The sequence below is a fragment of the Triticum dicoccoides genome, chromosome 3A (genome assembly GCF_002162155.2).
Source record: "Triticum dicoccoides isolate Atlit2015 ecotype Zavitan chromosome 3A, WEW_v2.0, whole genome shotgun sequence".
Classification (NCBI taxonomy): Eukaryota; Viridiplantae; Streptophyta; class Magnoliopsida; order Poales; family Poaceae; genus Triticum; species Triticum dicoccoides.
Window position 1 is genome coordinate 38337700 of NC_041384.1, and position 11190 is coordinate 38348889.

At 44.7% G+C, this 11190-nt stretch overlaps 2 pseudogenes; both read right to left on the minus strand.

Moving 5' to 3' along the window:
• LOC119271842 overlaps window positions 1-371 on the minus strand; it is a 1510-nt pseudogene extending 1139 nt beyond the window's left edge.
• Window positions 372-4426: 4055 nt separating this feature from the next.
• On the minus strand, window positions 4427-10834 carry LOC119271121 (annotated as a pseudogene).
• Between the last annotated feature and the right edge of the window lie 356 nt (window positions 10835-11190).

The following is an 11190-nucleotide window of genomic DNA, read 5'->3' on the forward strand; positions in this document are numbered from 1 at the left end:
CCCCGGGGGGGGGGTGGTAAGCTAGCCCGGGCACTGCGAAGTGATGTTGGTTGTGCAGCGTGCTCCCTGCACCCTGCCCCTCCCTAGGCTGGCACTGGCAGGAAGTCCATGGATACGTTGAAGAAACCTTGGACAAGGGAGATGTCGAAAAAAATTGTACTGTTGAACTGGCCACTCGTGAACTCTTCGAGCGTCCTGGGCGGCTGACATGGCCCCTTGCAGGCGAGCAAGCCGCCGTAGTCGCCCGTCTGGCATGACCTGTTGCCCTTGCCATCGAACGAGCAGCCCGTTCGTGCCCAAATTCTTTGCCCACCAGTCGTGGCACCAAGGGGCACCTCCAGCATCCATGACTTTCCCGGATCAAGCCGCATGCCACCGTCTGGCACGCGGCCAGCCACACCGTATATGAGCATCAGTTGGTGATGGGTAACACTAGTTTGATTTCCAAATTTTTTGCTGAGTGTCACTTTATCTTGCACAACCTCTTACAGGAGTCCTGGCTTTGCTCCTTTCTCGTGGCACTGGATTTCATTTACAATTGTTTTGCTCACTTGAGTGAAAAAACAGAATGCTTGTCTTAACTAGACATCGGATTTCCACTGTAATTGTTTCTGGTCTAATTTATCTTTTCAAACCCTTCAGGCCCATCAGATTCAAAGAGAAAAAATAGTACTCCCTCCGTCTCATAATATAAGAGCTAGCGTTTTTGACATTAGCAGTACGTAACATTTTGAACACTGAGCGTAGACTCCCAGCAAAAGACGAAAATACGAGCGCAAACCGCATCATAAGACTTTCCACGGCGGACCATGATCCTCCGACGAACGGCGGTTGGTTCCACGGGGCGGGGCTCAATGTTACCAAGCCAAGAAAAAAAAAGGGAATCATCGTACGATGGTGCCCACGTTTGTTTTGGTTGCTTGGCCAGTTGTGTGCCACAGATCAATCATCGTACGATATATATAGTCTCCAATCGGGCCTAAGAAATCCAACCTTTGCTTTTACCCCCAGCATACGTCTTCGATCCCCGTTCCTCGTACGTCCCGCCGCCATGAGCGAGAGCGAGGGCAGCTCGACGGCCTCCGTGATGGACGACGAGGACCTCCTGTGGGAGATCCTCCTCCGCCTCCCGCCACAACCATCTTCCCTCCCGCGCGCCTCCGCGGTCTGCAAGCGATGGCGGCGCATGGCCACAGACCCCAGCTTCCTCCGCAGCTTCTACGCACACCACCGGAAACCGCCCCTCCTAGGCTTCTTCGAGTACCAACGTGACAATATTGTGTTCACCTCCATCCTCGATGCTCCCGATCGCATCCCTCGTGAGCGTTTTAACATTGGAGGCAGCATTACCTCCTCAGAGAGCTATGTGCTTGGGTGCCGACACGGTCGCGTCCTCGTGATTGACCATGTGCGCACAGAGCTCGTCGTGTGCACCCCTATCACTGGCGAGCAGCGCCGCTTGGCCGTTCCGCCGGTGTTCAAAACAGTCCTCCGTGCTTGCATCAACGGGGCGGTTCTCTGCGCTGCCAACGACCAGGGCCATGTGCACGGCGGCTGTCACTCCAGCCCCTTTAAGGTGGTCTTGGTGATCATGTATAGAGACGAACGTCAAGCCCTCGCATGTGTCTACTCCTCGGAGACCAATGCATGGGGCAACCTCATCTCAACAGCTGCCCCATGTCGTCTTATTAATGCTCATAGACCTGCGTCACTTATCGGTAATGCATTCTACTGGTTGACTACAAGGAATGACATGCTTGTGTTTGATTTGGTGGAGCAAAGTCTAGCTGTGCTCAGTGGGCCACCGGTTAAAAATTGTTTCCTCCATAGTCAGATCATCCAAGTTGAGGATGGCGTTGTTGGCTTTGTCGTATTATCTTATCCACACTTTCAAATATGGCAGAGGAAAATCAATGATCATGGTGTTGCCACATGGATGGAGTGGAAGACCATTGAAATGCATAATATTCTTGCGCTCCCTCCTCAGATTGTCAGAGGCGCGGAAACCATACTAGGATATTCAGAGGATGCTGATGTGTTTTTTATATATGTGGACGTCAAGTTCTATATGGTTCAATTTAGGTCAATGCAATCCAAGATAATTCATGAAGCATATTATATCACTGACTACCATCCTTTCATAGGGTTTTATTCACCAGGTAACTTTTCATACTCAATATTTCTATTGTAGCAGTAACCCAATTCAATTATTTTTTTCTACATGGCTCAAACACATATATTGTGCTTCTTAAGTCACTAACAATTAAGCTTAATCAACAATTGTCCCTCTGCTAGGTAGACAGACTTAAATTATCATTAGTTGTTTTTTACACTACTTTAGTGTCAAAAAACGCTCTTATATTATGGGACGGAGGGAGTAGCTGAGTAAACTGCTTTCAGAACATTCCTTGCATATAGAAGAGAATAGATGCAGTGCTTTCATTATGAAGTATCTAAGCAAATTGCTTTCAGAGCATTCCATGCATCTAAAATAGATGCAATTCTTTCATTATGAAGTATCTAAGTATATTGCTTTCAGGAATCTTTTTTGCATTTATAGATGTTTTTTTATATTGCAAGTATAAAAATTGAGCCATAATTCATCTATAAAAAGTGATTTATTTTTCTCAAGTCACGTTTGTTGGCTCAACTATGTAGACTTACTTGTGCCTTCCATCATCCATTTGCTTCTTCCTAGGCACTGTCATCAGTTGAAGTTTTATGCTTCTAGGCATAAACATTGCTGGTGGATGTGATGGAGCTGAAGTATTGCACATTGCATTGGTATGACTATCTGCTCTGATTTGCTAATGTGTTGAAATGCTACAACAGGCAATAATATATTTTGAATACGATTTGTGAGGTTATGAACCATTTGAATTGTAAATATCCAGATGCCTACATAGGTAGCATTCACCCACAAACTACTGTCAATTTGGTTATATGTGTTCACGCTTGTGAGTGACACCAACACACACATCATTTGAACTGATGGGGTTCATGCTTGTGAGTGACACTAACACATACTCCCTCCGTCCAGAAATACTTGTCATCAAGATGAATAAAAGGAGATGTATCTAGACGTATTTTAGTTCTAGATACATCCCTTTTTATCCATTTTGATGACAAGTATTTCCCGACGGAGGGAGTACATCAATTAAACTGATGGTGATGCCAAGAAAAAATTACTTCATTTTGGATTGCAAATGATATCTAAATGTTGAACAGGAATGGCCTCGAAGTGTTAAATTTGCATTAATATTCAATGTTTGGGATCTGGTTGATTTTAAATACCAATCATGTGATAGTAGTACTCCCTCTCTCTCAGTTTACAGGGCGTGCGCGTACCCCTAGATTGTCAATTTGACCAACATAATACAAGTCATATATTACAAAAAATATACCAATATAAACTTCAGATATTCTATTTTCAAAAGGTATAATTTTTGTGTTATATAGTTTATATTAGGATGATAAAATTGGCAACCTAGGTATACGCGTAGGACTTGTAAACTGTGACGGAGGGAGTAGTAATAATAACAATAACAATAATACTAATAATGAATAATAAAATATCTAACTAGATTCTATAATGTATGTAATCTCACTATATATAAGTAGTTGGACAAAGAAAATGACATTCACTTAAAAATTACTGCCAGTGCATTTGCATGATCCACTTTGCTAGTTATTCAAATGTACTCCCTCTGTAAATTAATATAAGAGCGTTCAAATCACTACTTTAGTGATCTAAACGCTCTTATATTAGTTTACGAAGGGAGTATAATATAATGACTATTATGTGGGTTGCTATCAGGTTTCAAGAAATTGGCAAGTTTCCAGATAAATAAACTTTCATCGTTTCGGCCGAGAGTTTGAAGATGAGTTGCGGTAACTTTCAAAACTGTATGGTGGGTGTGAAGACAACAAAATTCAAGACAAGTTTCAACGTTTTTATATCCAGTCTTAATTTGTACTCCCTCCGTTTCAAAATAAGTGTCTCAAACTTAGTACAACTTTACACTAAAGTTAGTACAAAGTTGAGACACTTATTTTGGGCCGAACGAAGTACAAATTTCAAAAACAAGGCAAATGAACAGAACTTGTTGGCACATGAACAAAACTGTACATTGACTTCACCTTAACCATCAGCACACTACCAACAGCCGATGTAGTTCATGAGGAAGAATTTGCAAAGACTCTACACGGCAATGGCAGCATTTAATTTGCATCTGTATTTAATACAAACAGCCAGCCACATTGCTGACCTGCACTCAATATATTTGCAAAATAACAGGCAACCTTTGGCATGGCCTGACTAGCGAGCTATAGGAGACTAACATACACCGTCTCTTCTCATGTGTGTAGTACAAGCAGAGGGCTGTGTTTTCTAAACTCTTCGCATTTCTGTCATAGAAGCTCTTCCTCAATCAACTCTAGACTTCTTCGCCATGTGTAGAATCATGTCAGTGCAGCGCTGGCTGCAACACAAGGTACATGAGAAGTTATAGAACAAGGCGATTCAGAAACGTCACAGTTGATGGGTTTTATACGTTTTCCTCTGAACAATCTGTGTGCGTGATGATAAAAGATAATTACCCGTAGCTGCGCTGGTGGTTGAACCATGCTAAGAGCTTGAAGGAACCGTCCCCCAGCATAGCTCCAGCATCGGCATCAAAGAAGCACGACCTGCGTTTGTCAAGGCCATTCAAGCAGCTGATGAACGAATGCCTCCAAACCACGCCAGCACATGATGATATATACATGGTGACTACTGACACAGTTACCTGCAATCTCCTAAATAATCTGTGGCCTTGAGCCCCACTCCTCCCTCCAGGTTAGCTAGTACATAGTGAAGTTCCTTTGATGAAGACTCTTTCCTGCGAAGTACAGCAACACACATTTCAGTAAATAATACACTTTGAAGCAAAGATGCTTGCAGTTTTGCTTGCAATCTTTCATACATACAAGACGAAGAGTACATGGAATTACCAAAGTTTCAAAAAACATGCCGATCCTTTGTCGAAAACACAAGTTCCAGAAGACATTTATAATATACCTCTCAGTAAAAAATGTACTTGGGAACAGAGATACTAGCAACTTGACAGAATTGCACATTACCAGGGGTACACAAATTACCAAATTCCGATAAAAATGTCCATCCTTTGTTGAAAATAGCAGTTCCAGGTGAGAATTCACAAGTATGACTTGATAACAGACCAGGAAAAGTCACTAGACAGCCAACTGAGCATTGAACTTACCTGACAGAATCCTTGATCATCTCGTAGTCAGCACACTCGTCAAGCCTAACCGCCATTTCCACACAAGACAGCTTCACCTGAGGATCATGGTTCACCGTCACATGGAACCTGTCGACTATATCAGGAATAGCGGAACTGAGTGCCTGCAGTTTACCAAATGTAACAATCAGGACGTCTGCTGAACAGATACTGTAATATCAATTTTTTTAAGATGATAATAACACATAAATACTATGTTGATTCTTACCCTGACAATTTCTGCAGCACTAGAGGATGGTCCGGTTATAGTCACATGGCACTCTCTGATGAGAAATTTAGTGTGGAGGATCTAAAAAAAATTCAAAGTAATCAGCAACTATACAAACCAAATTGAGGCAAAGAGCTAGCAGCTAAACAGAGGATGAAACTAGTAAACCTTGGCGAGCAGAGCAAGACAAATTGTAGTGGTATCAGCAATTGAGATGATGCCAATATCTGGCGTGTAAATATTTTCGTTGACACCGTAAACAAATGTGGGAGCTTCAATGCTCAGAGCACAGATGATAACCTTCTTGGCGCCACCCTAGCACACAAGACAAATGCATGTTTCTTTACTTCGAGATACAGATAGGAAATGTACATCCGCGAACTTTGAGATTATTAAACCCAATAAAAACCTGAGAAAAGAAACAGCCCCTACTATACTGGTTTACTGTTTTGATCATGCTGAACAGCTAAATAAGTAAATATATAGCTTTCGAGTTAACAAAAAAACCAGTGGTATGTACCATCAAGTGAGAGCTGGCAGTATCCGTGTCAGTGAATATTCCAGTGCTCTCCACGACGTAGTCTGCGCCGAGATGGCCCTAGGGTATTTTTTCAGGCTCACTAAGATTGGAAACGACGTGTTAGGGCTTAGTACTTGAAATGGTGGCCTGTAAATGTAACTGAATTTAGTGACAAAATGGAGATTCATACGAAATAGCTAGAACTTTGGTGGGAGGGAATAAATCAGGAGGCATGTCCTCTAGGGATCTAGCCTGCAAATTCACCAATTGATGCACAGTAAGTCAAACAACAAATATAGTAACTCAATTATGAACAAAAACATAAAGGTGGCATACAATGACATCTGCGCTCAGAAAAGGGTCGTTAACGACGACTAGTTCCATGTTCTTGCTGCGCAAAATAAGCCTGGCCACAAGTCTCCCGATCCGCCCCAAACCATTGATCCCAATCCTCGGTTTGGTTGCTTTACCAGGTCGGGGTCCGAGCTTAAGTCCGCCACGCTTTGATTTCTGCAAAGACGCGCAAATGAATTCGGCAGCAGTAAGACGAGAAGAAGATGGTGAAATAAGAGACTAGCAGATAACTACCTTGACTTCGTAGAACTGAGGTGGGTGAGCCTTCTTTCTGAACTCCAACGTTTCATACTCGCCCTTTGTAAGCCAGTCCCTGTCCATGTACTCAAAACTCCTATGCTGCTCGTCAAAAACAGTTTCCGCCACGTTCTTGATGACCTTGTTGAGCTCTGCCACAGGTATAATATCCTCCTCATCACGGCTTCGCTTCCTGGGCCCGACTTCACTATCCTGGTACATCGTCTTGGCAAACGGATCCCCCTTGACGTACACCGGGCTCGTGTCCACAGGTGCATCTTTGTCGGGAAGCTGTGCCTGCAGCGAAGGCGCCACAGGGCAGCTCAGGAGCGCTGGGAACACCGTGTCAGCTGGGCACACGGCATAGGGGTCCAGCACATGCCCAAATGCTGATGCACACCAATTCCAGCAGTGAGTCGGTTAACCATAATGCAAGAATAAAACAATATTATTTTCTGACTGGTTACAACAGCAATCGAGGAGACAATTTATCCCCTGATTTAAGAAGACAGCATGCCTTTATAACAAAGTAAGAAACTAAGCTTATCTACTTCTTCCTCGGATCGTTCAAAAAGGAATATATCCCAGAACCACAGGTCATGATTTGCTCGACGAATATTAATTCAACAACATTAGTATAAATAAGCATTCCTCGCTATCGAATTGACCATCGAATTTCCATGATCAAGTTATACTGTTTCTAACTAGCAAATTGAGCAAACAGTGAATGTTCGCCCTAACCTTGAGGCAAGAATTAATTGATTAGAATCATGTTAATGGACCCAATATAATGCACTTAGCTCATTCATCAATTATGCACTAGTTGTCGAACCCTGACAATACGCCACCTGATGCGACAGAACTTTCTCTTATTTCTAACGGGAATCAATAACTCATTCATCAAGGAAAGATGGTGAAGTTCTTCCCTGATGCAAGAAACAATAAGCTTATTTCCTAACAGCAGGCACGGTTCGACATAGCAAAACTTTCTCTTATTTCTAATTAACGGGAATCAGTAACTCATTGACAAAGGGGGACTTGATCAACATCCACTGACTTCATAAAAGAAAACAGCTATCCAGGCATTAACTTTCCTCTGATTTTAATATGACAGCATGCCTGTTCAAGGTACTAGGCTCATCTGCTTCTTCCTGGGATTCAAATAAAAAGGGGTTACAAAAGAGACCTATCAGAGGTTAATTCTTTGACCATCGACTTTCCCTGAAACAGATACGGAGCTAGATTTCAGGAAGTCAGTCAAACAAATCTGTACAATTAAGCATTCGTGCCTGCTGGATTTGTAAGCAATTAGTTGATCCACCAAACGGGAAAGAGAATTGACAGCATTAAAATTGCAGAAGCAAAACTAACAGCAACCGTAAATCACCAAAATCGCCGTGTCCACCCTGAACATCCACTGACAAAGAAAACAGCAGCTATCCAGGCATTAATTTTCCCCTGATTTAATAAGATAGCATGCCTGTTAAATAAACTAGGCTCATCTACTTCTTCCTGGGATTCAGATAAAAAGGGTTAAAAAAGGGACCTATCCAAGAACCACAGGTTAAGATTTCCCTGATCAAGGTATACTGTAGCTAACTAGCTGATTGACAAATCAGAAAATGTATACATCAAGAATTACGGCAAGAATTAAGTGACTAGAATCTGATGCACTTCTTGTTAATTCTTCCATTAGCCACCAATGCAAAAATATTGTAAGCGATTAGTTGATTTGATGCACCAAACGGAAAAGAGAATTGACAGCATTAAATTGCAGAAGGAAAACTAACAGCAACCCAAAATCACCCAAATCACTGGTTGATTAGCAACAAACAAGACGCGCGCGCGTGCGTGGTGATTCAAATCGAAGAAACGGCAAGGCGGCGTTGAGAGTTGAGAGTTGTACCAACCTGAGCCAGGCGGAATAAACCGGAGCAAGGCGGTATTGGGCGTGGCCGGCGCCGTCGCCGAGGATGAAGCCGTGGTCGTGACGGAGAAGACCTTGGGGGTCAGTAGGAGAAGACCTTGATTAAATTGTTGAAGTGGCTCTTATATGCATTATTGTTTATCTGATAAAAGAGCCCATATTGCCTTGTCTTCTCCTGTTTATTGAATGCTCGCAGATTTCACTTTAGTCCAATGCCGTGCACGTGCAGGGGGTAGACTCGAGCGCGGTCGCGGCGGAGGAGGTGGAGCCGGCGAAGACCGCCGTGCAGCTGGTAGAGTCGAGCGCGGCCGTGGAGGAAGAGGTGGAACCGGCGAACAGCGTCGCGCAGGCGGTAGGCTCGAGCGCGGAGGAGGAGGCGGCGGCGAGCGGGGCCACGGAGGTGGCGGGACCCGTCGAGGAGGAGGCCCCGGACCCGGTGGTCTCGGGTGCGGAGAAGGCGGCAGCGGGCAGGGTCGCGGCGGTGGCTGCAGACCCCGTCGAGGAGGAGGAGGTGGCGGCGGCGGAGCCCATGGCCGCGAGGGGAGCTTGCAGAGGAAGAAAGGGATTCTGTTACGGTTGGTTACGGTTGTCAGTTGCTTTTTGCTGGCGGGCGGGATGCGTTTGAGTTTCACGAGAGGGAAGGGGCCCTCGTCTCTCTTTTAAACCCCAACAGTCGTCGTCCACGTGGATGGCACGCAATGTGTTCGACCGAATGCCCCTTCATCCATTCTCTGTCTCTCGGAGAAATTGTTAGTAGCAAGGCATTATGAATTTCACCCCGGGTCACTCGGATCAATTATTTGGTACAAGTTGGATCCATCTCGTTGTAAAGACTTTCACTCGACTACTTGGATCAAAATCTATCACCATGTGTCCCGTTTATGAACATCCTCTTTCTAAAGAATCCGTCGGGTGTTCTTCCCCCGATAAACATAAAACGCAACGAAAAATTGCTTTCAAAATAAAATCAGAGGAGGGCACACAAAACTCACAATGATTCCCAAAGAAAAGATACATCGGCTTGATTGTCCACTTTACGACTCACCACAATTAGGTGTTTATAAGACTACTACTGGTGTTTCATGTCATATTGAATCGACTATGTAGATGAATGAGACAATCCAATAATGTTGAGAGGGGGCAGCCGGCCGCTAGGGAAGATGTTATCGTGGATCTCCTCTCCTCGTCAGACTTCCAGGTGAAGACCCTTGTCCGGTGTGGCTAGACAGTGATGATGCTTTGGTCCGTTCTACCTCTTCAGGGCATTGTCGTGGAGCTTAGGTGTCCTAGGGTGTTGCATGGGATCGTTCTCAGTTTCTCCTGTGATCTCCTTCGGTAGCCTAGTTGCTTTGCCTTCTTCGCGTTCCAGGTAGCCTGGGATATGCTTTGTAAGAGGGTCACTTCACCACCTTGTATCTTTCGTCATGTACTTTGTTTGGTTTGTGCCTTTATTTATAAAGGGGGCAAAAGCCTGTTTTGAGTGTTTTTTTTGAACATCAGTACAGACACAAGTGCTAATATACACGCGCATACACTCGCCCCTATGAACGCACACACGCACACCCTACCCCTTTGAGCACCTCCGAGAGACTAAGCCGGCATATCATCTTGAAATTTACGAAGTCACCGTAGGCGCCTCGTCTTCGACGGGAACGTCTCCTCCCGCTAAATGCGCATCGCCGGAAATCCTGAAATAAATCTAGGAATAAATGTGAGCACCAGGATTTGAACCCTGGTGGGCTGGGGATACCACAGTCCCTCTAACCATCCAACCACAGGTTGGTTCGCGCCTGTTTCGAGTGTTGAGCTGTTGAATTTCGACAACCCTTTAGGTAAGTTTACAATTTTTAACTCTTCTTTTTTTGACAACTTTTCTTTAATTGCCCAACTTTGGAAATCTATGTGTAGACATTCAATAAATTGTGCGATAGCCTTATGAATTTTGAAATTTGAAAGCATTCAAAAAAACTTTTAGGAATTCAAAACATCATGATTCTCAACTTTTAGAAAATCCAAATATTGTAAGTTCAATTGCTCTACATCCTTTTGATTCACCATACATTGATTAGCCAACCTAACAGATGATTCTAAAAAGATTGTAATCTATGTGTGAATTAAGAATGAGAAGCCTGGCCGCCGCCCCCCTCCTCGACCCCCTCCCTCCCATCTCCTCCTTCCCGATCTAATCTAGGCTTCGAGTCACCGCCGCCCCTCTCCTCGTCGTCACCGGAGCTCCACGGGACAAAGCTCATGCGGGGGATGATGGCGGCAGCAGGGCCTTCCTCCATTGTGGCTCCGGGAAGCGGTTGCGGTCGAGATCCACTAGTGTGTCCTGGACGTGTGTGTTATCTGGCGTTGGCGGGGCAGCAGTGAGGGCCCCTCCATTGCCAATGGCTCACCTAGGCGGGGCGGCAGTTTCGGACGGTGGTGCGGCTCCAGTTGTGCAGTTTCTCGGCGGCAGACATCACCCATGGGCATGCTGGATGATGGCGGAGGTTGATCTGGTGGTCCAGCTAGCGATGGGCGTGAATTTGCCAACGAAAGCTTGGTTCGGCTTTGGCCAAAACTACCAATGGTGGCGCCCACGGGTGTCGTTACCTCATTGGGGGCTTTATGGGGTGATTCGTGTTCCCTGTGTGCCTTG